This window comes from Podarcis tiliguerta (genome assembly GCF_965153285.1).
Source record: "Podarcis tiliguerta genome assembly, chromosome: 8".
Taxonomy (NCBI): domain Eukaryota; kingdom Metazoa; phylum Chordata; class Lepidosauria; order Squamata; family Lacertidae; genus Podarcis; species Podarcis tiliguerta.
In genome coordinates this window covers 39774823-39800668 of record NC_139541.1, presented here as the reverse complement: position 1 = coordinate 39800668, position 25846 = coordinate 39774823, and the positions used below count along the sequence as shown (strand labels likewise).

General features: G+C 40.9%; 1 protein-coding gene and 1 long non-coding RNA gene across 3 annotated transcripts in view; one reads left to right on the top strand and one right to left on the bottom strand.

Annotated features, from left to right (window-relative positions):
- The window catches only part of BANP (BTG3 associated nuclear protein), a 145703-nt gene that overhangs the window by 99118 nt on the left and 20739 nt on the right, over positions 1–25846 (top strand). The gene's annotated exons all lie outside the window — the stretch shown is intronic.
- LOC310682834 lies at positions 5570–22509 on the bottom strand. The gene is made up of 3 exons (XR_014514195.1): positions 22489–22509; positions 16492–16713; positions 5570–5707 (listed from the first exon to the last, which is right to left on the bottom strand). It is a non-coding gene; the product is annotated as an uncharacterized lncRNA (long non-coding RNA).

Genomic DNA, 25846 nt, shown 5'->3' with positions numbered 1-25846 from the left:
CTCTCTGAGCCCTTCTGCTTTATGAGAGAATGAATGTAAGATGGCATAGGGCTTCCAACATAATTAGCTACCAGCTAATAAAAGAACTGGTTGTTTCATGATTTTCTACCATGAGCACAGTTTTTTTTGGGTAAAATAAGCTTGAGACCCCTTCAGAAAGAGAAAGAGAGAGGTTACTAATTAGTTTGCAGGCCCCACTACACTGGTATGCTTCAGGCACTCCTGTTTCTGGGGCCTGTGTTATTTTGCATACCAGTGAATCTGGTCCTAATATGTTAGTTCCTGATATATATGGTTGTATCCAGTGCTGTTGTTCTTCTTGCACCACAAACCTAGTCATTCTTCCCTGCACCACCCTGCACCTCCTCAAAATCTTATTCTCAAGAGCAGATTGTGGAGAAGGGGGGAGTAGAAAGGGGAAATCTCATTTCATGAGTGGAACTCCATGCACACAGTGTTGGATACAACCTGTAATATCTACAGCATCTTTTTACTTTCACCTTGGACTAAACTTCTCATTGCTTTTGTCCAGAGCAGGGCAGTCCAAACTTTCATACCAAGTGGGCCATAAGAATACTTCAACATGGAACTCTCAGGCCACACACTGCCTTGTTGCGTGGGAGCGGGAAGCGATCCCAAAATTTGACACACACCCCATCCCCCATCCCTTCCCAAAGCTGACTAAGCAAGGCACCAAGCTTGAGAAGGAGACAAAAGGCTGTAGCAGGGTCCTAGAGCCCTCCCATCTCCTTCCCAATGTTGGGAAAGCACCAATTAGGCCTTTGGAAGGAGGATGGAGGACTCTAGTAAAGACCCTGTCAGAGCCTTTACACCTCTTTCCCATAGCCTGGCACTTTGCTTACCTGGCTTTAGGAAAGCAGTACAATGGCTGGGGCAGGGGAGGCCTGGAGGGTCATGTGTTGGACTGCTGTGGTCCAAAGGATGTTGTTTGCTTGTTTATTGTAAAATATGTCTTCCACGTTTCCTCCAACTCTGGCCGGCCTGTCTCAGTGAATTTCATAAATGAGGGCCAGTATCAAGAAGTGGATCTCTCAGAGCCACTTTCCCTTGGCCACTTCTACAGACCTCAATGTCTTATGCATTTTATGGACTGAACGAGCTGAAAGTTTACAGCTTCCTGTGCAGCCTTGAAAAACAACAACCAAAAACATCCAAGGCAAGAGCAATAAAAATATTTAAGTCCACACCCATTTCAGATGATGTAAATGAAGCAGTCCAATTTCTACCAACTAGCATTTAACTTAAAAATAGCAGTTTTCAGGATTGCATGCTGTGCCAGCCATGGTTTTTTTTTAAAAAAGAGTCTTCATGTTATTAGCAAAAATTTCTAGAGCGGAGTAGAGGAGAGTAGTCTAGCAGCTTTAACTTGTATCTTTTGAATTTGGGTGGGTTACACCAGTAATTTTATTTACTGAGCGTTGTCCTTCCCCAACCTTAGTGTTCCAGCCAGCCTCCATCCAGTTATCTCTTTAGCAGATTTTATTCATTAAGTCACTTTAAGCTGCAGAGCTGATCGCAGCATACGAAGCTTTGCAAAACAGCATAAACAAAGACAACTCTGTGGTCACAACTATCTGATGTGTTCTCCCAGCAAGGCTGGGAGTTATTGGATTCACGTTCTCATCATTATTGTGGCTTTTAATTCCCATTGCTTGCAGGCTAGCTGGAGCAATCGACCTCCATATGGAAGACACCATAAACATCTCAACATTTAAATGTTGGTGGGAGTGTTTGTGAATCATTTCTTTTTTCAACCCACTTATAAAGGAAAGCAGGACCCAAGCCTGATGTGAAAAATGTGCAAGATCAGATTCTCTTCTTTTCTCTTTCCCCTCCCCCTTTCCCTGTGGTTGCTGTTGTTTGAATCTGTTCAGTACATTGTTTGGTCATGTTGAGGACGCTAGGATGTTTAAATTTCTATTTAACACCTGCAAAATTATATACTGGACTCTTATCTTTTTTAAAATGGAGTTACAAAGGAATATTTCACTAAGCGTGCTTCATAGACAGAATTGAAAGTTCATCCAAGATACAGTTGAAATGATTAGTTCCTTGGATATATATATTGCACAGGCAAACTGGCAAATGGTTGTTGGCCCAGTTTACAGCTTTAATGGTTGGGAAAGCATAGTACGGTTTTTTTGACACTGTAGTGGGAGTCTTCCCCTTGTCTGTGTTTCCTGGGGCCAATGCAACATGTCAGCCATATGTCGAAGATCACAGATCATACGAGATGGGATGAGCTTTAGGTGACACATCTTTTCTTTATTAAGCAAGTTGTGGTACAGGAAAACCCTATCCCTGGCTTTGTGGTCCAGAAATGCAGCATTGGGGACAGTTTTCTCTCTGCTCATGGAGTTCTAATTTTCTTCATAGAGAAAATTATGTATCACTGACAAGCAAACCCCCCTTCCCACCCTCCAGTATCAAGATGAGAACCCCTATAATTCTGTTGGACCATGAAAGGGAGTGTTAGCAGGAACAGCTGAAAACATAAAGATATAGTAAACATTAATCCTTCTTGTGCCTGACACATTTAAAAATTACATACACAGTTTCTTATCTTTCATTTTCTGTTGCATCGAATATGGGACAACCATATTAGTGTGCAGTATCACCTATTTCGGGGACGTGAGTGGCGCTGTGGGTTAAACCACAGAGCCTAGGACTTGCCGATCAGAAGGACGGCGGTTCGAATCCCCGCGACGGGGTGAGCTCCTGTTGTTCGGTCCCAGCTCCTGCCAACCTAGCAGTTCGAAAGCACGTCAAAGTGCAAGTAGATAAATAGGTACCGCTCCAGCGGGAAGGTAAATGGTGTTTCCGTGTGCTGCTCTGGTTCGCCAGAAGCAGCTTAGTCATGTTGGCCGCTGTCTGTGGACAAACACCGGCTCCCTCGGCCTATAGAGCGAGATGAGCGCACAACCCCAGAGTCGGTCACGACTGGACCTAACGGTCAGGGGTCCTTTTATCACCTATTTCAGAACCCTCTTGGAGTTGTACAAGAGCAGTACCATTTGAAAAATAGCACAGGGGGACTTTTTTTTAATGCCTGTGCTCCAGAGAGAATGAAGCAATGTACATGCATGGGATGCAGAGGCAGGTAGAAGGAAAAGTTTTTTTTAAAAAAAAAAACCATAATAAAATGAAAAAATAACATCAGCACTACTGTTGTCTGTCTTTCCACTTCTTCTGTGTTAAATATCCATTAAATGAATGTTAGATGTGGTTCTAAAAACTGAAATGACATGAGCAGTTTCCAGAGGATTTAGGCTGCATTAGCAGGACATAAGGAACAGAGGGGGAAAGCTGGGGACTGAAGGATGGTGGAGTGGCAGGCAAGGCGGGGTTAGAGTGGATGGTTCAGACATGGACGAAAAGTTGGTCTTGAGGGTGGGACATAGGAGGCAGTTGGACTGCATAACCTGTTAAATCTCTTACAGCTTTGCAGTTCCAGAGGAAGCTGCCTTATACCTGCTTAAGGCTCTGGTGCGAATCAGCACTTAAAATGTTCTACCCTATTTGCAGCCAGAGAAATTTGGGGAAGGGGAAAACTGTTTCAAAAGATGAGAACATCTTTTATGTTTTTGGTGCTTGATCCTTTTTAACTGTCTATGCCATGGGCTGAACCTGGAACCTTCAGCATGCAAAGCTGGTGTTCTGCCCACTGTGTCGTGGGCCTTTCCTCATTCTACCAGATTTTCCATGACTAGCTTGTGAGATGATTCTTTAAAAAATGATAGCTGATTCACATTTGCAAACTTGGATTTCTTACTATTTCTTTGTACAAAAACTAGTGCTAAGGTTTAGTTAGTTTCCAAATATGCATTAGAAGGTTTGTTTTGTTTTTGTCCTTTTAGTGCATAACTCACCCTCTTGTATTGTCTAGATTTTTGCATTGAGAAAATAAAACTGTTTTGGCTTGCATTTGGCTTCTGCAACTTGGACGAGTTTCCGTGAGGGATTCTATTGGCAAACTTCGGAGGGAAGTGTGGGTCTTTTCTTGAGGTTATCTGTCACAATGTACAAAAGGTTAAAAGAGAATACAAAAATAGTATGTCTACAGGGCCAGAATTATTTCTGAGAGTAGACAGTTGGCTTCAGCAAGTCCTGAAAGGGATAAACTTTCAGCCTCTGATTGCAACATGTTGATTAGAAAAGCTGTAACTCAGTGATGGGGAACATGTGGCCCTCTAGATGCTGTTGGACTCCAGTTCCCATCAGCCCCAGACAGTGTTGCCGATGGTCAGGGCTTTTGGGAATTACAGTTCAGCTAAAATACCTGGAGTGCCACCGACTCCCTTTCGCTGCCGTAAATCAAACACTTGTGTATGCTTCATTGTTCACATGATACTTCTTTGACATGTACTTGGGCATCTGAATCTGAGTACAGCAAGAAGCGGCCTCCAAACGATACTGCAAATTTGTGAACCAGTTACAAATCTGCTATCACTGAAACTGTAGCTCCATCACCAGCAGTAGGAGTTGACCTGGTGTGTGAGATTCTGTGTGTTTTTGTGTGTGTAACTATGGTATATATCTATAGCTATATCTATAGCTACATCTATCTCTCCATAGTTTGTTCAAACAATTTGATGTGGGACCCCCTGGCCCTTGCTTCACTAGGATTTCACCCATCATTTTGCTAGGGGGAGCAACTGAGCGTGTGGGGGCTACCCTTCCATTATATTTATTTCATCTCAAAAAATCCCTAAAAGCTTGTATGAGCCAATGAAGAGCAAGGTGAAACTAAGGAGGTGTGGGGCCTGATCAGTGCATGAGTGGTTGACCGCTGGGAGCTCAATGTAACCACTTTCAATAGAAGAGCTGGATATAAGTGTATCAAGTACACAAAAATATAATATAACCAAACCACATATAATATAATTAGCACAGCATTTGAACCACAGTATCCAAAGCCAACCAGTGATTATTCCAGTAATAATACACCACCAGCAGCAGCAGCAGCACCCAACCAATGAAACACCACCTTCAGTGGCAGCATTTTTTGAATGGAACCTACTCATGTGCACAGAAGTTCCATGTGCGCATCAGAGTGTTCACAGGGCTGTGGATCAGGGCAACTGTGTGAACCTCTACCATATTGTTGTTACTGTTGTTGACTTTGCGTAGCCAATGGTGTGACAGTAGCAAAAAGTCCCATTTCCTGTTTTCCCCCTCCTCCCAATACTGTCGTGTGATGATCATCTGTTCTTGAAATGAGTGAAGGTTGTATGTTGTCACCATTGGGACCTGCTGGGAGTAGCAAAAAGAAACTGGTCCATTTTGTTGTCAATAGCTGCTTTGTTTCCACATCTACATTAGAACCTTTGACTTGACTAATTGAACCTACAATTCTTAAATTTGCACTCAAATGTGTTAATGTTAGATACTGGATGTGCATGGAGTTTTTTTGGAATCTTTAGCTACACAATTGCTTGCATTGTTATTTTTGAGCAAAATGAACTGTTGCTTTAAAGCATTTGTGTGGTCTTTAATCAGAGCATCTTCTTTCTCCATATTTTTTAATTTTATTTTTAAAAAGCTACTATCCATTGCAAAGGTCCTAAACAATTATTCTCCAGTGGCAAAGTCTTCATTTATTTTTAGACAATTGGCATCAAATACATGCTGGCCTTAGAATGCTTCTTTGATGACAGTCTGTGATCCAGCTGGGTTTACTGAACTCCTGAATAAACAAAGACAGGGAAGAAAATGGGGAAAAGAAACAGCTTATTTTTTTATGTATTTGAAAAGTTGGCTTTTAGCAAGCTGCAGGTTTGATTTTTAAATGCCCAGCTTGAACAGCCTTATGACTGTCAAGTGGCCTTTGATTTATCATTGTGGAGTGCCAAAGGTTATAGAAAGGTTAGTCACACAGTCCAGAAGATCTACACAGGAATGGCACAAAGCCACACATTCTGTAATTCACAGACTGCCTAAACGCTTGTGCTTATACTTAAGCTAGTTTAGTCCCAACAACTGAATTTCAAGGATTGGGCTTAAGTGGCTTGTATACCATGAAGAGTTGAGATGAACACAGACCGTCAATGTGTATTATAAAACAGGGGTGGGCATGGTTTGGTTGCTTTTTTTCTGTTGAGAGCCACATTCGCTCAGGGGTAATTTGGGCAGAGCCAGGGTCAAAACTCTTCTGGATTAACCAATTATGACTAATGACTGCGGTGCTTAATTTTTCACCATAGCTAACTTAGATTAGAATTCCCAAGTCTACTTAGAAAGTAACCGCCCCCCCCCCCCCAGGTCTGATGAATTGCTTTCAAATTAGCATACAGAATAATTATATTTTAAAGCACACACCAATACAGCTACTGCGCTGGAAAGCAAGTAAAGTAATTTTTATTTCAGGGTTCACATTCTCTCTGTGTACAAACACACACCAATGGGGTAGCGGCTGGGGCACTGAGAGCGTCTTTCTTCCAAGCCATAAAACCAGAAAAAGTTCTGAAAAATCAATTTACTTTTATTGTACAAAATACTGTTTCTTCAGTTCTGAAATTATATAGAAGGAAAGGGAAAGTCTGGAAAAATAAGGAGTACATAAATAGAAAAGAAGGATGGAGCAATGGCACAGCTTCAGGAGGAACGGGGAGGGGGGCTGCATAAAATGAGACTGCAGAACGCCCACCTAAGTTCCGTATAAAATGTGGGATGCTCAACAGTAAATTGAGACATGCTTGAGGGCTGCTCATGGCACTGTAGCTGTCTTTGTTGCTTTCAGAGAACAGCAAAGGGAGGCTGTTACTCAGAGCCAGGGAGTTACCCAGTGGTATTCTGCAGGGATCCCTCACCCTCCTCACCCCCTCTGCTGTTGTTTAACACCTATATAAAACTTTTGGAAGACGTCAACCGGAGATTTGGAGTCAGTTGTCACTAATATGAGGACGTTCTAGATCAGTTCTTGGAGGCAATGTTGGGCTGGTTGTTCGGCAGCAGATTAGAACAAGATGGAGGTGTTACGTGTTTGAGGGATGGGGAGAAATCTGCTCTGAACAGGGTTGCACTCTCATGCAAAGAGCAGGTGCGTAGCGTGGGAGTTCTGTTGGATCCAGCTTTGTCACTGAAGCCTCAAGTAACCTCTGTGGCTAGGAGTGCTTATTTCTAGCTATGGCTGGTTCACCAGCCAAAGGCCCTTTTGGACAGAGATGACAAAAATCCCCATAAGCCACTCTTTTCCACTGGCCCTACAAGAGGGATGTGGAACCTGTGGCCCTCCAGCATGGCCAATGGTCAGGTGTGATGGTGCTGTAGTCCATCAACATCTGGAGGGCCATTGGTTCTCCTTCCCTGACCTAGAGCCAATGCTGTGTTCCTGGTTTATTTCAGTGAAGGAAGAAGATCTGTGCATGGAAGAGTACACATATGCAGGGCTGAATGGGTAAAATCTTGAAGGTGGGAAAAAGTCTATATCTTTTTCTTTAGTTTCTGTGCACTTTTCTGTATAAACTCAGTGGTGATAGCAAAACCACATAACTGAGATGACGACAGAATCACAGCAGCCTTGCATATAAGAGAGAAAGGCAGCATACAAATAAAAATATGTAGGTAGGTACATACGTAAGTCCACATACTTTTTTCTTTTTTTTTACTAATCAGTTTGTCCAAGGTATTTCAGTACATATGATCTGCAGCCTGGAAAAAATACACTTCTGCAAAAACATCTGTGACTGCTTCCCTGGAGACTATTTTTTACTCCTCATTAGATGAGTGAATAACAGCAACTCTATTCATTTATTTCTAAACCACTTATTTTGTATAGTGCTTTTTGAGTGTTTTTGACCTTCCATTGTCTGGTTGTAAGTCTTAACAATATTCCTGCTTCTGTAAGGTAAGCTAGCATTATCCCCATACTGCAGATGGAAAGCTGAGAGAAAGTGGCTTGCTGAGGGTGAGATGCAAACTGGGGCTTTAATTAAAAACCTTAATTAGAAAGCGTGCTTTTGCCTTCTCTATCTCTGCTTGTTTTCATGCAACCATGAAAAGATTTAAGAAGGGAAATGTATGCAATTTAAAATAAAATAAAAATAATAATTTTACTTATTATTCCCCTTATTATTCATTGCTTGGGAACTCCTTTGGGAATTGGTAGCCTGTTTGCAACAGAGGCCTGCAGTAACCCCTGCTTTGAAGGCTTTAGTAGCAATTAGGCCCATGGAAATTCAAACATTTTCACTATAAAAATATTTTTTCAGGTCAGAGTTGCAGCACAAAAGTTGTGCAAATATTTTTACTTTGCAAATAAGCTGGTTCTGCAATGTATTTTATTAGTGATCTCTGGGTGTTCACATTAGAAGCCATTTTTAAATGTACCTAAAGTAGGTGGCCTGCTGGGATTCAGGGTTGAAGTCCAGCTGTCTTGTCAACATGAGAGGTTGTTTCTACCGTATGGAACAATTAAGGTGGCTGAAGAAAGCTCTGCAGGAACTTTCTTCTAATAATCATATTTGTCTTGGATTAGCAGCTCTCAATCCGTTTATTTTGAATACTTTCTCTTTCCCTCTCATTTAAACACTGAGAATGGCCTTTTGCAAAGCAAATGCTGTACTTGGTCTGAATATTGCCTCCCAAGTTACAGAAAGACTGAGGTCACCACCAAATGTTTTTGTGCCATAAACTATTTATCTTGAATGTGTTTTTTTAACTGCCTTATCAAAATCAGCTCTTGCCAGATTGGGTGGATATAGAAGATTATTTGGCCCAGGGAAGAATAGGAGTAAAGTCCGCTTGAGACTAGTTAAACCTGGAGACTTCTAAAGTAGTCAGACTTTCTCTGACCTTTCCTTAGAAAGACTTAGAAAGGCTAGCTGACTTCCCCTTAAGTTCCCTCTTTTTGACCCCACATCCCTCAAGACCCTTCCGGACTCTCTATAGGCTGGAATCGTGGCATGTGTGTTGTGAAAACACTTGTCAGAAAATTTGGGGGGGGGGGATTGCCTTGCTTTCCTGCACTGCAGTGCAGTTTCACTGGGGAACATGAGATGAAGGAAATGTGAGCGCACTATTTCTGTTAACGTGAGTCTGGCCACTGGAAATGGCTGCAGCTCAAAACCCGTTGAAATGCAATAATTAAAAAGTACTTTGTGACTGTTATTCATTCCAATGGAACTTGAGAAGAGACAGTTCCATCTCTGTAACAATAAATTATACTTAGTAAGAATAAGTTATAAATATTTAAAAAATGCTGTTGACTCTGGTAAAGCTTCTATGATTTAGATGGCAATAAGCTGGCCAGGCGAATGATAATTTGGGTCAGAGTGCTCCAGCTTAGGGCCAAAATGATTGCTCAGATTTTGTGCTTTCAAATTAATCTTGTTGAGTCCAAAATCCCCACCTGTTTCAGTTCCAAGGAAAACATCCGGTCATTTAGACCAAACAGTCAGCAAGGGTGTAGTTACTCAGGGCTGTCTAATATGTTAGCCCTAAACTTTCAGTTCAATGCCGGATATAAATGTCATACCCATTCGTCTAGAATGCCCCAAACTTGATTTGAACAATAACCCCCCTTTTTAAAAAAATGATCATCAGATTACAAAACATTTCTCTAGCTAAGAAGACGTTTTTTAAAATAACTTTTCCCTAGAAGGAAAAAAAATCATTTGCATTACAATATACAGTACTGGTGCTTTTTGTTCATCAGAATAAATTGCATAAGCTTTACCTTTTGGATCAAAGAAATGGAATGACTGCTGCAGCAATGAATAGAGTATAATTTGTTTTTACTGGTTTGATTTTGGAAGGGGCGATTCTGAATCCTCTTAATCTTTGCCCAGAAATTAAAAAAAAACCCTGAAATGTCACCATGAATTGGATTACCTTGCATTAAAGTAAATTGTGTTTGTAAAGTTCTAGCTGAGGATCTGGAATATATGACTAGTTCTTAGTAACTCTAAGAAAGTCAGCAGCTGAAGGCTGAAGCATTTTTGTATGAATTAAGGCTTCATTTCCAAGCCTTTTCCAAGCCTTTGTGTTCAGGGTTAGGTTGCTGTGGTCCAAACACGTGCATGCTCAAGTCAGTGCTGATTTTTATTTATTATTTATGATTAGCCCACTAAAGATTTGGAGTAATGTTTCTGTACTTAAAAAAAAGTCTAGTAGCAGCCCATGAAAGTCTGGAAATGAAGGGACAATTCTCACATGCATGCCCATGTTATTTTACATTGGATGACTGACTCTTGTACTTGAAGCTTTATCTGTGGTGTTAGAGGAGTGAAAGCAAGTCATCATCACTGAATGTTGCACCCACCAAGTGTTGAAATGTATCCACGTGAACTAGCTATAACATATTGACTGAATGTTGTGGAAATGAATACTTTAGTGCAGAAGTATCACAGGCAGGAGTTTGTTGCATTCCTGAACAGCAGCATAGCCCAGCAGTTCTGGCATATTTGAGACTCCACTCCTGCCCCTTCTGCCCTCTACTTTTGACTTCTCCCCAATTCAATTCACTTGGAAAGACCACATCAGTGCAGTTGGTGCTGCATCTGTATTTCAGTGTGTGCTACAGTGAGTGCTATCTTATAGTTTAGACTTGATTTGTGGCAAGTTTGCCAAAAGGGTAGGCTGTCTGTTCCTTAACTAGTTGGTGAAAACAGAACTGTGTGAAATTCGCCTGATCTCTACAAGCATGGGTGATCACTGTCCGCCTATCTCAATTTTGCAATAACTCCTACAGCCACCTCTCTTTTAAGAAGGGAAAATACAAATGGAATTACCTCTTGTTTTAAAACAAGCATAATTCTGCAGAAATCTGGGCAGCTCTTCCAAGAGAGGCTTCTTATTCTTTGCGTTCGGATCATTTTGAGCAGCCTTCCAACAATAGCACTGGCATCCTTAACCTTGTGTCCTTGCACTATTAAAAAAACATTTTTCATAACTCTTTTAAAACAATCTTTCCCATTAAACAATTCCTTGGAAGCGTAGAGGGGAAAAATTTTTAGGACGAGTGGGAATGGTCAGTGATTTTTACATTTCAGTCAAGATATTCCATTTTTGTTGGCTTTGGGGCAGGGGCTTCCCCCCAAATGTTTTTTACCTCCTTTGGTAGCTTGTCACATCAGGGAAAATATACTTAATTTTACAGACAGCACACTGTGTCACTTTTCTCCTAATAAAAGTGTTCCTTTGTTGGATGCCAGAACAAAAACAGGAATCTTGGAGTGGCTAGGTAGCGGAGGGAATTGATCCCTTATGAAAAACCCTTTCCCTACCCAGACAAATGGAAAATATCTTTTAAACCATAAAAGGGTGTAAGTGAGAGAGCTCTGAGGTTGATCAGTTCCAAGAAGCATCCCTGAGAAGTCGCAAAAAAACAACAACAACTGCACATCAAATGTAGGTTGACTTGAAAAGGAAAGCCCATCCAAAAGAGGCCCAGGATGGAGTGAGCTTGACAAATAGACAAGGCTCACTGCTGCTTATTGTGCATTGTGTGGGCTCTCTCTCCTTTGAATAGGGAAGTGGAGCGAGTCTGCTTTCTGTTGGCTATGAAATCCGTGCAGGCTGATATGGTGCTGAGCATTTGAAAATATTGACATTTTCTTACAATCCCCAAGTGAGGCAAAAGCTGCCTCTGATTTGAATGCCAGAGAGAAGCAGAGAAGCAGCCAAATGATTATGACATTCCAGAAGGCAGTTGGTACGTCCTTCGTTTAGTGCTGTCTCATATTCTCAACACCTTATCCCTGCTGCTTCACTCAGTAGCACAGGGTCAGTGCAGGGGCAACAGTTTTGAACCCCCGTCTTAAACTATATCAGCTCCATTTGAAACCTCTCATTTTGCAGATTATAAAAGGAGCAGTTTTGAAAGGCTGAAATACCCATTTTTCTGGTTCTGAGTTCTGGGCTTCTGCTGCTGAACTGCATCTTTCTGTAATGCACAGAAATTACTCAATGGTGAAATGCAGCATCCAAGGCAGTGGAAGAGATACTACACCTGTGACATGGGGTCTCTCTCCCCCCCACCCCGGAAGCTGTAGGGTGATACATTGAAATAAGATTTTCCTTTACATGTTATGCCCTGGGTGTTATAAGTTACTTATAAGAATGAGGTTTAACCTCAGCTTAAAGCAGTTTCTTGTTTTCAAATGTAAATGATACCCACCGACCCCACAAATTCCTGGCCATTTGGAAGGTCACAGACTTTCTCAAAAAGAAGGGGAAACATTTTTATTCATTTTTATTATTTGTTAGATGTCTGTACTGCCTTTCAGTACAAAGATTAACCAGGGCAGTTTGGAGTAAGGGGGAAAAAAAGCAGTTAATGGCACTTTATGTTTGTGTGTGTGTGTGTGTGTGTCCATCCTGCCCCTTCCAGTTCCTCGTTCCTGAGACTGTTGAAAACGTGTGGACATGCCTTGACAGCTATGTTAAAATATTCACTGCATGTGGCTGTTTAGGTAGCCTGAGCGATTTTTAGGTATGCTTTGGCAGCTTTCCAAGAGTTTGCCGTTTGATAAATGGTGAACGTGAGCAGGGTTTGTAACAGGCTTTCATCTGTTGCATGAGCGTGTGTGGCTTAAGAGCCTTTGGCATTCTCCTCTTAAACCTTGAGAAGATATATTATACTTTAGATTATGATAAAGTCATGGGACAATTGAGAACAGAGTGCTTAATATTGTGTTACTGAAATATAGTGATGCATGCATCTATCTCTTTGCGGAAATTTAAAGGCTCTGCTCTCAATAGCTAAACTCAGCACCTATTAGTAATGCAATGCATTCAAACTCATGGATATTGTTAGAATAAGGGGTGTAGGCTGGTTAATCCCGGAGTACAGTTGCAGTTACAAAAACCCACCAATGTAAAACTACACACAAGTTTGATGGCTTCTTCCTTACCAAGGGACCCTTTGTCTGACGTTGCTATGAAGATAAAGCACCTCTTTAATTAGAATAAATTAAAAAATAAAAATTGTCCAGCAACACCTTAGAGACCAACTAAGTTTGTTCTGGGTATAAGCTTTCGTGTGCATGCTGGGCAATTTTTTAATTTTTTAATTTATTTCGACTGCTTTAGACCAACACGGCTACCTACCTGAATCTTTAATTACAGTTAACCATAATATAGTTTTATATTCTCAAATACTCATTTGGGACAGGTCTGGCTCCTGTGTATCTCTGCAGAATGGTTGTCATTTCTGTGAGATTGGAATCCCATGCTGCAGTATTAATGTCAAGAATTGGAGAGCAAATGATTCATTTTTCCACCAGTGCTGCAAATCTCCAAAGAAGTAGCCATGCCGCCCACCATATCTGCACAGCTTCAGTTTCAAATGTTACAAAAGCACAAACTATTCCAGAGGTGTATGCATGAATCAATCCTTAGAATTCCTTCTTCATTCATGTGTAAAGGTATTTTCCACTCTCCTGAGTACAGGCGCCTGCCCACCTATGTGCGTCCCACTCATGCACGGCCGCACTTACGTGGATTAGTGCAAAATAAATAGATTGGCCGCCTCTCGTTCAGGGCTGCTTTTATCAACCAATGGAGCGGGTGGGAGGTGCCTTCTGTATGACTTCACTGCTCCATTGCATGTCTACTCGCCCATCCTGGCACCAGTTCTGCTGGGCTCCCTACTCGGCCCTTGCCCTCCGTGGCCAGCTGCCGCACACACTAACTCCCCTCAGGCAAGCAGGCAGGCTCGGGGAAGGCTAGGCAGTGTCTCCCATGATCTTCAAAATAACAATGTATTAACATCAAAGAAGTAATAGAGTGAAAGAGAGAACACTCTTCAGGTACTCCTGGCAAACAAGGAGTGGAAGCATTATTGTGAGGCACAAATGCAAAAGAAGAAACCCCTCCAGTTGGAAGATGAGCTTCACATAAATTATTAGGAACCAACATTCTTTTCACTCATCTTGAGGATAGAAGAATATATTTAACAGAACATGTAGCTGATACCATTGTCACAACAAGATTGTTCTTTTCAACGTGTTGCCAAGAGTTTGTCCAATTCATTTTTCAGCACATGGTGGCGGTGGCTTTGTTTCTGCCATAATGTATTCATTTCTGGCAGCAGTTAGTGTGCACAAAGAAACAGTGTGGGAAGAATGCAGAGAGACTTCCTTGGATGGAGATAGCAACACACATAGGGTGATTGGACAGCCCAGTGCCAAATCTGAGAAGCTTATAATGGATAGTTGGGCCATTAGTGAGGAAAAGAATGTAACTTAAGAGCCAGTTGGCGCCTGTAAAAATCATGCACAAACATGCATATTGCAGGGCATGATCCATTAGGAAAGCCTCTATTGAAGCCCCAGGAGCACAAAAAATTTATATGCGACTTTACTTTTAAAATTAAACAATCCCATCTACATAGTTAGCCCTGTTTTGTGTTGACCTCTGTTACTCTAGTATGGACCTAACATTGGAATCCTCTCAGTCTAGTGTGGACTATATAGAAGTCTCCATTAAAGCTGGCTCCAAATGATATCAGAGAGAAAAGGGAGCAGAGCATGAGAATTGGCTTTTACAAGCCATGAAGATGTGGGAAAGTGTTTTCAGAGGCCAGCTAGAATGAGGGAACAGTAAGAAGGAAATGAAGGATCAATGGGATTTGGAGTAGCTCATATATTAAAATGAGCGAGGGATTACATGAAAGAGTTATTTGCTTTATGAATAAAGACTGTACCTTATAGTCGCCATCCCATCCCTGGCCATGTGTGAAAGATCTAAGTTTCCCCTTTAAAAACAACAGCAACCAAACACTCCTATAGCCCAAAGTCCATGTAAAAAGTCCCCAATCAAACCCAACAACAACAGCACTGCTATTCAGATGATGCTGATAACTGGCTTTTAATATATAATGATCTATCTTGCATATGCAGTTAATAAACATCATGCATGTGAGTGAGACCAGCATTTCTCTGGCCAGCCTTCTGTGGGGTTTATGAGTATATTTTGATTTATACAGCATTCATTTTACAGCTGTAACTGTAACCAGCGCACCAGTGCTGCCAGCATTTCACCAAAGGCATTGGGTCAGTATAACTGTCTTGCAACGGTCAAGTAGCTTTGCAAAATGTCTTATGCCTGTTTTAACACAACGATGAATAATCCTTGAGATTCAGTGGAAGCAATATCATACGTGCGGTTTTAATACTCAAGTTCTCTAGTGTTTAACTGCCCTTGATTTAAAAGCCACTGACAAGTCTGCTATAATTCTGCCAGCAACTGCTTTCACACTTTTCTTAGCAACTGTCTAATAACACAAGATGTTGCCATCTAATAGGCCCAATGCATAAAGGAGCAAAAAAGCTCCTTTGTAGGTGGTTTCAAGTGGCATCTCTTCTTACACCCCGCGGATGAACAGAAGCTGATCTTATAACTAAAAGTATGTTACGTAAGAATTTGCTGCTCTTAGGCTCTCTTGAGGACTGTCCTTTCAACTGAATTTTGTGGGATTTATTCCTAGCTTTGGTTCTGTTTGTGGTGTCTTTTGCACATGGGAAATTTCAGCGTACATTCTTGAGTAGCAAACATCTGAGATTGGAATCAGGGTGAATTTCACAGGAGGGACTGAGCTATCATTTCCCTATATTTTTTCCTAAGGACATGTCCTGGCAAGAGCTCTCCCCTCCCAAACCTTGGTTGTGTGTTGTATAGCCCACAACTGGAGTTGCAGGAAATGGTCTTGGAGAGGGGAGGAACTTTTATTTCTGCCCTTATTATGTTTTCATAATACATGGACAGCACAATCTGCACTGTGGAGTTAGGAGTTAATACTATGAGGGATATTTGTGTAGCCTGGTGGTTCAAACACAACATAGTAAACAGACATTTCTGGAATGGGAAGCCTGTGCCAACCCTCCAACCCTCAGTTGCTGGCTATGACTCCCAGAATCCCTGATTGTTTGCCATATTGGCTGTTGCTCTAGGGACAGCCGCGGGTTCCCTGTCCCTTCTCTGATTATTGTTGTGTTTAACTTGTTAGTACGGTGGTACCTCAGGTTACATACGCTTCAGGTTACAGACTCCGCTAACCTAGAAATAGTACCTCGGGTTAAGAACTTTGCTTCAGGATGAGAACAGAAATTGTGCTCCAGCGGTGTGGCGGCAGAGGGAGGCCCCATTAGCTAAAGTGGTGCTTCAGGTTAAGAACAGTTTCAGGTTAAGTACGGACCTCTGCAATGAATTAAGTACGTAACCAGAGGTACCACTGTAATGTGTGTTATTATTTTGGATTTTAAAGGTAGAGGGTTGTATAATAAACCACTTCCTCCTACTTGCTTTATCACTTTTTTTTGAAATGGGAATAATCATCACACTCCAGAATCAGACAATTTTGCCTTTTCGCATTCATGGATAGTGTAAAATTTTGGTAGTGCTCTGCATCTGTCTAGTCCTGTTGTGAGCTAAAAGAATTTCCCCCTCAAGTTGGCTTGGTAGTGATCTGTTGATTGTGTGTGGGGTGTGTGGGTATGTTTTCTCCTTTGCAGTGTGCCTTTGGCTCACCATGGATTATTCACCCTTCTTTCCTCACAGCACCTGCTTGGACAGGGCCAACTGGGTGACTTAGGTTGCTTTGGAGTTGGACAGTTGTTGCCTTGCCTTGCCAAGAGTTGGAATTTGGTGGGCTGCCTTGCCTGCTTTCCACTTTTCTTTCTTTCCACTCTTCCTCTGATCTTTCTGTTGAACTTCTTGACTTGATTTCTTCTCTGAATTTCATAGTCATAGCTAAGAAATAGAAACAAGCCATGAAGCATTTCTCAGGCATTCCATTTTGTTCTCTCAGAATGAGTAAATGTGGAGAAATGTGCAGCTTTGTTTCTTTGCCTTGGTACTTTGGTGGTCCACTCTGGGTGTTATCTAACAGAATTCCAAACAAAACCAACTTTTAAAAAAATGTGCCTCCCATTCCATATCAAGCTTGTTTTGGTTACTCCTAATATCATGTGCTCTTTTGGAGAAACAGAGGCTGGTGGATATAATCAACTGGAAAAACATAATTTATGTAACTTCTTTAAAAGCCAACACTCCAGATATTTTCCCTCTTTCTTTCTTTCTTTCTTTCTTTGTTTCACCCTGATCCTTTATATCTCTGCTATGCCTAATTCGTAGTTTCTGAGAAAGTTTAGGACTGTCACACCCATTGGATGTCTGTTTAATAGCACATAATTTAGCATGAGCTTCATCCTTCATTACCCAGACTGGAACCTTCTCTCACTCCTTTAGTTTAATGGGTCAGTTTCATTGCTGTATTTCCCTTGGCTGGAAGCCTCATGCTGCAATCAAATTTGGGAATAAACAAAGATTCATCTTTAAAAATGAACCTCAAAAGAGTTTCCTACCCTCTTGGGCAATAAACTGTTGTTTGCAGATTATAGAAGCAGAAGGCATGAGCCTGACAATAATAAGATAGAACTTGGCCATTCTCTCCACTCCACTTGCCTACAGACCAATAGGCATTATCTTTGAAGTACAGATGTAAAGCAAATAGCTACAAATGAATTCTCTCAAGATGACTGCAATATATTTATTTGTAATATGTGCATATTGAATTACTGATTTGAGCATATGCACCCAAACAAGTGATATCTTGTTTTAGTGTTGGCATTGACCTGTATCTAGTACACTAGGGCCTTTCATATCCTAGTTGAAACTGAGGTTTTGCAATGGACTTTTGGAATAGGCTTGAGCAAAAAACTGCATTCTAGGTTTGCTATTAATTGTAATCTCATAAAACTGTTGGGGCATGGAATAGTGAGAATACTATCACTTTGTGATACAGCTATAATATAGCCTTTGACTAATTAAACAATTGCTGGCATTCTAAATTGTAAGGGGTATTGTTTTTGTTTGTTACTATGTTATGTCTTTTTGTGTTTTTATATTGTAAACCATGTGTGTGTTTGTGTGTTTTAAATCCACACATTAGGGTGTTGAAGCCGATCCAGGACTCTCTCCCTGACTGATTTATTTGCTGGGTCCAGTTTATGTAGTGGGTTCAGTATCTCTGCTTAATGGTATGGTGCTGTACCATTAAAGTCTCTGGATGCAGGATCTTGGTTGTAATGTAGAATTAAGGGTACCTTCTTCACCCTACTGAAAACCAGACATTGTTTGCATTACAGTGGGTGAAAACATTTTTCTCACATGTGTTTATATTTCTCTCTAGAAGTAGCATATAAAACTCCCATGAGAGTGTCCCAGTGAATATTACTTTTTACCCAACATGCTGGAGGGAAGGCCTTTGTTTGTGAGAAGCACCCACTTCCAGACCTGGAAGTGAAACCATCTTAAAATGTGTTGTTACACTGCCCCACTAGCTGCTGCTAGCAATGGGTAACCCATCCAGAGTTCCTTTGCGGCTGCTGATCTACCTGTTGCACATTCCTCTAGCCTTCTAGTACCCACCCATTCACCCCAGTTCACATGGACTTTGCATCACATTTTCTGCATGTCTTGATAGGCCAGCCATTAATCCTTGAATGTCAGAGGCAAGGGTCCTTCTCTTGCATTGTGAAACCCCACTGATTTGTAATCATTTCAAGAAGGGCATCAATCTCTGTGGAACTTGGCACTGCAATCAAAAGAATTCTTTGTAAATAAAGCATGTAATGAGTGTAGCACAGGCCTGTGTGGGCCCCTGAAAAGAACACAGTAAATGTCATTAGGAGCAAAGCACAATTATCTGCACAGAATGACAGTATGTTTGTACATCAGTGGGAATTAACACTGTGGCAAATTTTGAACCCAGTACAGAAATACCAAGGGTCGCCAAAGGTTCATTCCATAGTATGTCCCTTGTAAACATTACTCATAGCTAGTTTTTTCCACACAAAGGCATACATTTTTTAGCAAAAGTGATGGCACACTTTCCCCAACTTTCTGTCGAAGAAAATAGGTGCCCTTATTCTATATTATGACTGCATCCAGTGATGCATGCTGGTTCTGGTGACTTCAGTAATATTGTGCCGGCCAAATAAGTCCAAAAGTCAGGTGGGGTTCCTTGCACTGTACCATTTCACTGGCAGAGAAAACATTTGGAAGAGTACAGTCAGTGTCTGGGAAAGGGTTAGGTGCTCAGCTAGTGAAGTTCCCCTTGTATCCTTGCCTCACGGCCTCTGGCTGCATTCCCCCGCTCCAAAGCCCTCCTGATTTCCCTCAGGCACACTGCCTCCTTCTGCTGCCATATTGGCCCTTGCCAAAACAAAAAAAAATAAAATCCATTTTTGGCAAACTAATATCTGATTCATTGTAAAACAGGAAGATTACATCAGCTCATACGTTTCTCTAATTTGCCAAATTTATTTGAAACCATCACTTTACTTTTTTATATATTTATTAAATTTTATTAAAGATACATGCTAGGAGGTTCATGTGCTGAATTTGGTGGAGGGGATGACAGAGTATGAACATAAGGGGAAAGAAGCCAGAGGGCAGCCATCAATCCATGTAGAGAATTCAAGGCAGAAGCCAGGGTTGAAGCAGATGAAACGTATTATAAAAATATCAAAATCTCATAGAAAGTCCCATATGTCAAATACTCATAAAAATGTGAGCAGCTTTACTAATGACACAGCTGACTGGAGAGTGAGAGTGAGAGAGAGAGCTTTCATAAACTGCGAATTTCCTAGAGAGTTATATATTTGATTACTACCATACACAATTCCAACAGCCGTTTATTATGTGCTTGCCCTAACAACCCTGTGAGGTGGATCACTATTATTCCTTACCAGCTGTCAACTAAGAATATTAGTTGATTAATTATCTACTGTTAGACTGCTGAGCAAATTAAATGTGCATAAAACAACACTCAGTATAGGCATCTATTGAGATACAGAAGGATTGTGAAATGATTTACCATTTAATAATCATTTATTTGAAAGAAAAGCTCTCCTATGATACTGTATTCTTCAATCCCTATTACGTAAGACAAGAAAATGATCTCAAACCAATCAAGATTAAATATCTGACCTGATATGATAGCCATGTTCAAATATATAAAAGGATGTCACATAGAGGAGGGAGAAAGGTTGTTTTCTGCTGCTCCAGAGAAGTGGACACGGAGCAATGGATCCAAACTACAAGAAAGAAGATTCCACCTAAACATTAGGAAGAACTTCCTGACAGTAAGAGCTGTTCGACAGTGGAATTTGCTGCCAAGGAGTGTGGTGGAGTCTCCTTCTTTGGAGGTCTTTAAGCAGAGGCTTGACAACCATATGTCAGGAGTGCTCTGATGGTGTTTCCTGCTTGGCAGGGGGTTGGACTCGATGACCCTTGTGGTCTCTTCCAACTCTATGATTCTATGATTCTATGACCTATCAATTAATATTTGCTCACTAAGTTATAAATTAAGTTTTAAACTGATGGACTAAACAGTTTGAGACTGCATCTCTATTATTATTGTCCTATACAGATGAGGCGCTGGGGCCAAGAGATCTGATGTGACAATCAGGCCTGCCAGTTCCAAATCAACCTCTCTCTTTCCTCTGGGTCATGCGAGCTCCCATTTTTTCATATCCTCTGGCTGGTGCACAATGCAGTGCCAGATTTTAAGAGATGCTTCACCTAAAGCCAATTTGGAGCACAATTTGAAGGGGAGCCATCAATTGAGCACCCCTCTACATTAATTTTTTTAAAAAATAGTTATTAAATTCCCATACTACTTCACAGCAATGATTTCTGAGCCCTTTACAGAACAGGACTGAACAATGAAATACACACACACACACACACACACACAGATCATCTGATAAAATGTCACCCAAGACCAGAATTAACTCTGCGTGCTTTCTCTCTCTCTCTCTCTCTCTCTCTCTCTCTCTCTCTCTCTCTCATCAATTTTTGCGCAAGAAGCTTGGTGGTAGATTATGCCCCTGTTAGTTTCTTTTGGAAAACTTAGGAAATTGCTATGCTGTAATAACTGGTCAAAATAGGTTGTTCTTCCATTCCATTAGAATAGGCTAGGGATTCACTACTTGTGATCAACTGTCAATGCTGCGTGCAAGTACTGCAAATAAGAGCTGGATTTTGAGCAGGTCACATAGTGTAAGGTCATGTAGCATGAAATTTGGAGATCTCTTTCCATGAATGCCATGATTTATAGCAAGACATAACCAGATGAAGAATTTCAGGCTTGGGACCCTGGGAACAGATTTGTTTCTGGGAATTCCGTCTTTATTTGGAAGGGAAGGGAAATATAGTTGGAATGATACCTAAATGTCTCTTCTGTGCATTAACTGCAAACGTATGGCTAGATTCTTCCTGTCTTATCTACCCAGAGGGGCTTTTTTTTAGCCCTCTTAGGTCAGCACAACTACTAGAGTGGGGCAAGTAGTCCAGTACGGGGTAGAGCATGAAGACCTTGGAAACAGAAATGGATTGTGGTTTTTCCACACAGCTGTACCATGTTCTCCCCTACATATGGAGGACCGTTTTTCAGTCCCAAGGCAGTTGCAGAAACTATATGATAGCTGCAAATCTAATTGCATTGTAATCTGTACGAAAACCAGATTTTATCCACTCCAAATGGGCTCCTCCCCCATTTTAAAAACTTAATCTATTTTAAGGAGTTCAGCAATACTAGCTATATAGGTCTGCAATGAAAGGTTACATTTAGGAGATTACATGAAATTGTTTTTTGAGTTTACAGATCTACATTAGATAAACTTAAACTGCAGCTGGAAAGGGGAGTATAAAATATACCAGCTGCAGTGTTCTTGGACTTCTATAGTTTTGTGTGTTTCTTAAATATGGCTCTTGGTTTCTTCTTATTTTAAAGTTCATGGATTTTAAGAGGAAAATGGGGAGACGGTGAAGCCCCAAATCCTGGATTTTGTGTATGTAAAATGAAAGAAGGATTGCAACCTCTGTAGCATTAATTAGTTTCTCAGACTTTTAACATGCTCAAGTTGCAACCTGTCAGTGTTGATTGCTGGCCATTTCCCCAGAAAATAGAGTAAAACTTTCTGGCTGGCGAAAGACAATTTTGTTCAGCAAGCAGGGGACAATTGGTACTACATGCTTGTGTTTTATTCATTTATAATATAGGGCTTTTTGTTTTCTAATTGTGAGAAAACTAGTTTTCTTAAAGTCTTCTTTTTGTGTGCAAAAGAAAACATACCTTTCTGCATCTTCAAAGCTCAATTTCTGCATTTTATGCTTTTATAGAAAAGTAGCATTTCTCATTAGTAAATATTAGTTGGTTAGTTCAGCTAATCACAAGTGTTGCTTGAACCCAAATTAGTGCTTCTTGCCTTTATTTTTGGTTCCATGCTAGTTTTATATTCTCCCAGTTGGGTATTCAACTGAGTTACAGAACTGGCAGTATACTGGGGAAAGCCAGATGTGTACACTAAGAAAACAACAGTTTTGGGTCCAGAACTTTCATAGAATCTGCTTCAAATTCACACCCCATATTGCTCTCTCTGCTTCCCATAAAGAAACTGGGAGACATTCAAAAAACTTTTCTTTAAAAGACAATCATCTGCCGATTGGAAAACTTACCATGCATGCTGGACGCTATTCGGATAAGGCATCAGAGAGGACTTTGGCTGGCCCAGTGGGTCAGGTGATAGCAAAATATATTTTTGTATTGTGAGGGGGTTGTCTCAAGGTCAGCCACAGGCCAGGAATAGCTGACTGGGACTGTCATTTGGGCCAGCGCAAAGCCCTACAGCAAAGCAAGGTGGAGTTGTAGACTTTTCAACACTTGTGATGGGCCACAAAGGAACTAGAGATGCTGGCGGGTCTGCTGCAGCTGCACATAAAGAGTATAACAAGTTGTCTTTAGCAAAGTCCTGGTCTACCCAGCCCAATTACTTGGCAGCAGACCTCCTCAGGACTCTCTTGGAGACTTGTTTTGTTCAGTTTTGATAACTGAGCACCCTTCAATACAGCTTAAGCTATTGGACCAACGAAAGCAAATATTCTTTCACATAGGGATTTGCAAAGGCTAGTGGCTGATGCAAATAAATATTTATATTTTCCACAGAGGAATTCTCATTTCATAAGCTTCTGGGAAGTCTTTTTGTAAGTAAACTCTCTTATTAATGCACAAATATCTTTACATCCATATCTGAGCTTCATGTCTAATTTATAATATATTCGCTTGAGTTCAGATAAAGGTATACTTTCCTGGTTTTCACCAACTGTTAATAACTGCTGTGTGCATGAAACATTTTTTGTAAGTAACACCACTGAGTGGGCACTTCTCAGTAGCAACTAAGTAATTGGGAATAAAGTTTAAGAGAGAGAGAGAGAGACCACATGGCTCTGAGATAACACATTGTCGCAGCCAGGATTATCCTGCTGTTTATGATATGGATACTTTTGTTCATTAGTGACAGCAGGATAAAAACGTTATATAAACTGTTGATCAAGCTTACATTTCAAGGAGAGTTGCCATGTTGGGACTTGAAGTCCAGAATAGCTTGGAAAATAGCCTAGCATTAACAAGTTTTGGGTTTGTCTAGGATCCAATATGTGACAGTTAGCCCAATACCAGGAATCCACCTGAACTGTTTTGGATCCAATTTCTCTCATGCAATCAACCCATTGAACTCTAAAATCCTGACTAGAACAAAGAAGTTTTCACTTGATTTTCCCAGTGGGAAGTTTAACGGAATCCCAATTCACTTTTTAAAGGAGCTATATAGTGTTAACATGTCAGATTATTGGCATTAAGTTAAATAACCTTGATTGGGGAAGAGGGAGATAATGTCTTCAACTACAGAGTCTTGCATAAATGGGAAGCCACCATCTGTGTAACCTTAACATTTAGAACAAGACGTAGCCAAACAATCTGATAGCCTTCTAGGATTCATTCTCTTCTTAAGGCTTTAAAATAAGAAATAATACGTTTGGATCATTAGGCTGGTGTGAAAGACACATCCTTTCATCCTTCACCAGGGGATAATAAACATTTGTCCAGTCTTTGCTGCGATGAAAGAGAAAGCAGATGTGTGGTGCATTTATGGCAGGCTCTTCCCTGCTCTGTGCTGTGAAAGAGTTGGATGAAAATAATGGGGTTTGCCTACTTAGGGGTCTAAAATATGAGCCTCGAGCTGACATTCCAAAGAGAAATCATTTTCCCCCTGTAAAGCAGATATTATATCAATAGTCAAATGAGTTTCAATAAAGACCATCCATCTGAAGGGACAAAAAAAAATTCCTGCTTCTCCTTCCTTTAACTATCTGATCAGTTGAATCAATTGATTAGAAAGCCATTAAAGTGGGCAAAAACTGCTCATGGCAGGCACCATCTTAGAAAAAGCATCATTGCTGCACACAAGGGAATGTCTTTTTTATTTACAATGGTGGCTGCATTAAAAAACAAACAAAAATAAGTTTTTGTTTTTGTTTTGTTTTAGTCATATGCATATTGAATCAGTCCATGGATGAACTGAAATTCCTTCAAGTAATGAGAATATTTATTTAAGCATCACCCCTTCTTAGGACAAAGGGCCACTGGGAGGCTGCACCCCTTCCCTCCCAGGAAGAACATCATGGCTAGTTGGGAGACTAACTGGGCCCAATCTTCTGGCCAGAGAAGAAGCAGCATCTGGGAACCTGCTGTGCCCCGCCCAAAAAAAAAACCTGGCAAAAAGAATGCTTGACTCCAGTTGCTAGTTGTCCTAGGGCTGAAGAAGCAGTTGTAAGGGAACCACTGCTGCCATGAATTTGCCTTGCAAAAATAAATTAAAAAATAGAGGCACTGAATGGGAACACAAAAACAGTAGCAATGGAAGTTCAGTTTGGCCCAGATTGCATATAAATGCTTGTAGCTTACTACTTTGTGCTGGCTTTGAAGGGCTGATCTTCCTTCTTGTTTTCTCTTCCACTCCTCTTCCCTTGTATGTTTTATGTTTCTAATGTGTAAGCCTGACGGCAGGGCCCATGTCACTCTCTTTTCATTGAGGTGAACCACTTTGGGAGACCGAATACTGGGATAAAAATATAGTAAATAGTAACAACTAAAATTCCTTCTCAAGGCCTGCCTAGAAGCTTTCTTAATGTTTCTTCATCTTAGATATATTGCCCTATAAATCTTAGAAAACATGCAGAGAGAGAGAATGGGTGAAGAACTTTTCTCTGAGACCGAAGTTCTGAGCTGGATTTGGGATCTAGACACTAGATGAGAACACACCTTCAACCAAAATGGAAAAAAAAATCTGATTTTTAAAGGCACAATAGAATAATCCCACTTCATTTTTTCCATCATTGCAAAGGGGATGTGATTGGCAGCAAATGCCCTGCACTTTTTGTTGGGAGAAGCAGTGGCACCACTCTTCCTTCCTTCCCTCCTTCTTGGCTGGCTAGGTGAGCAAGTGGTGTTGGGGTGCTTATTGGTTCATGTTGCAAAGCCCCCTGGGCTGCCTGGGACCCTGAACCTGTGCCCAGTGGTCCACCTTTCATGACATCCTTTGTTGGCAAAGAGATGTGAAGCATCTGCCTGTTGGTTTAATTAAAGCAACTTCTGTTTGCTTTTCATTGTTTTTCTAATTGCTGATTCTCTTCTCATGCAGCAACCAGAGTGGCAGATGTGCGTATTTTGTAAAGTGTTGGGGCCTTTTTGGCTCTTCCTTGTGACCAATAAAAAAGGGCACTTTAGATTCTGATTTCAGATCCAAGTTGGGCCAGTTTGCATAATTGCTCAGGTAAAGCTCAGGAGATGCTGCATTTATTTCCTTCTCTTGAACTTGCAAGGGAAACACAGCTGTCCTGTCCTTTTGCTCACATGAGATTTGAACCACTGTCAGCTCTTCCTTCAAATTTCTACCAGCTTTGTGTAACATGCTGTTGGAACAATGTTTTGTTACCCTGACAACAAAAGCCATATTTTATATGCTGTTTTGCTTGTAAT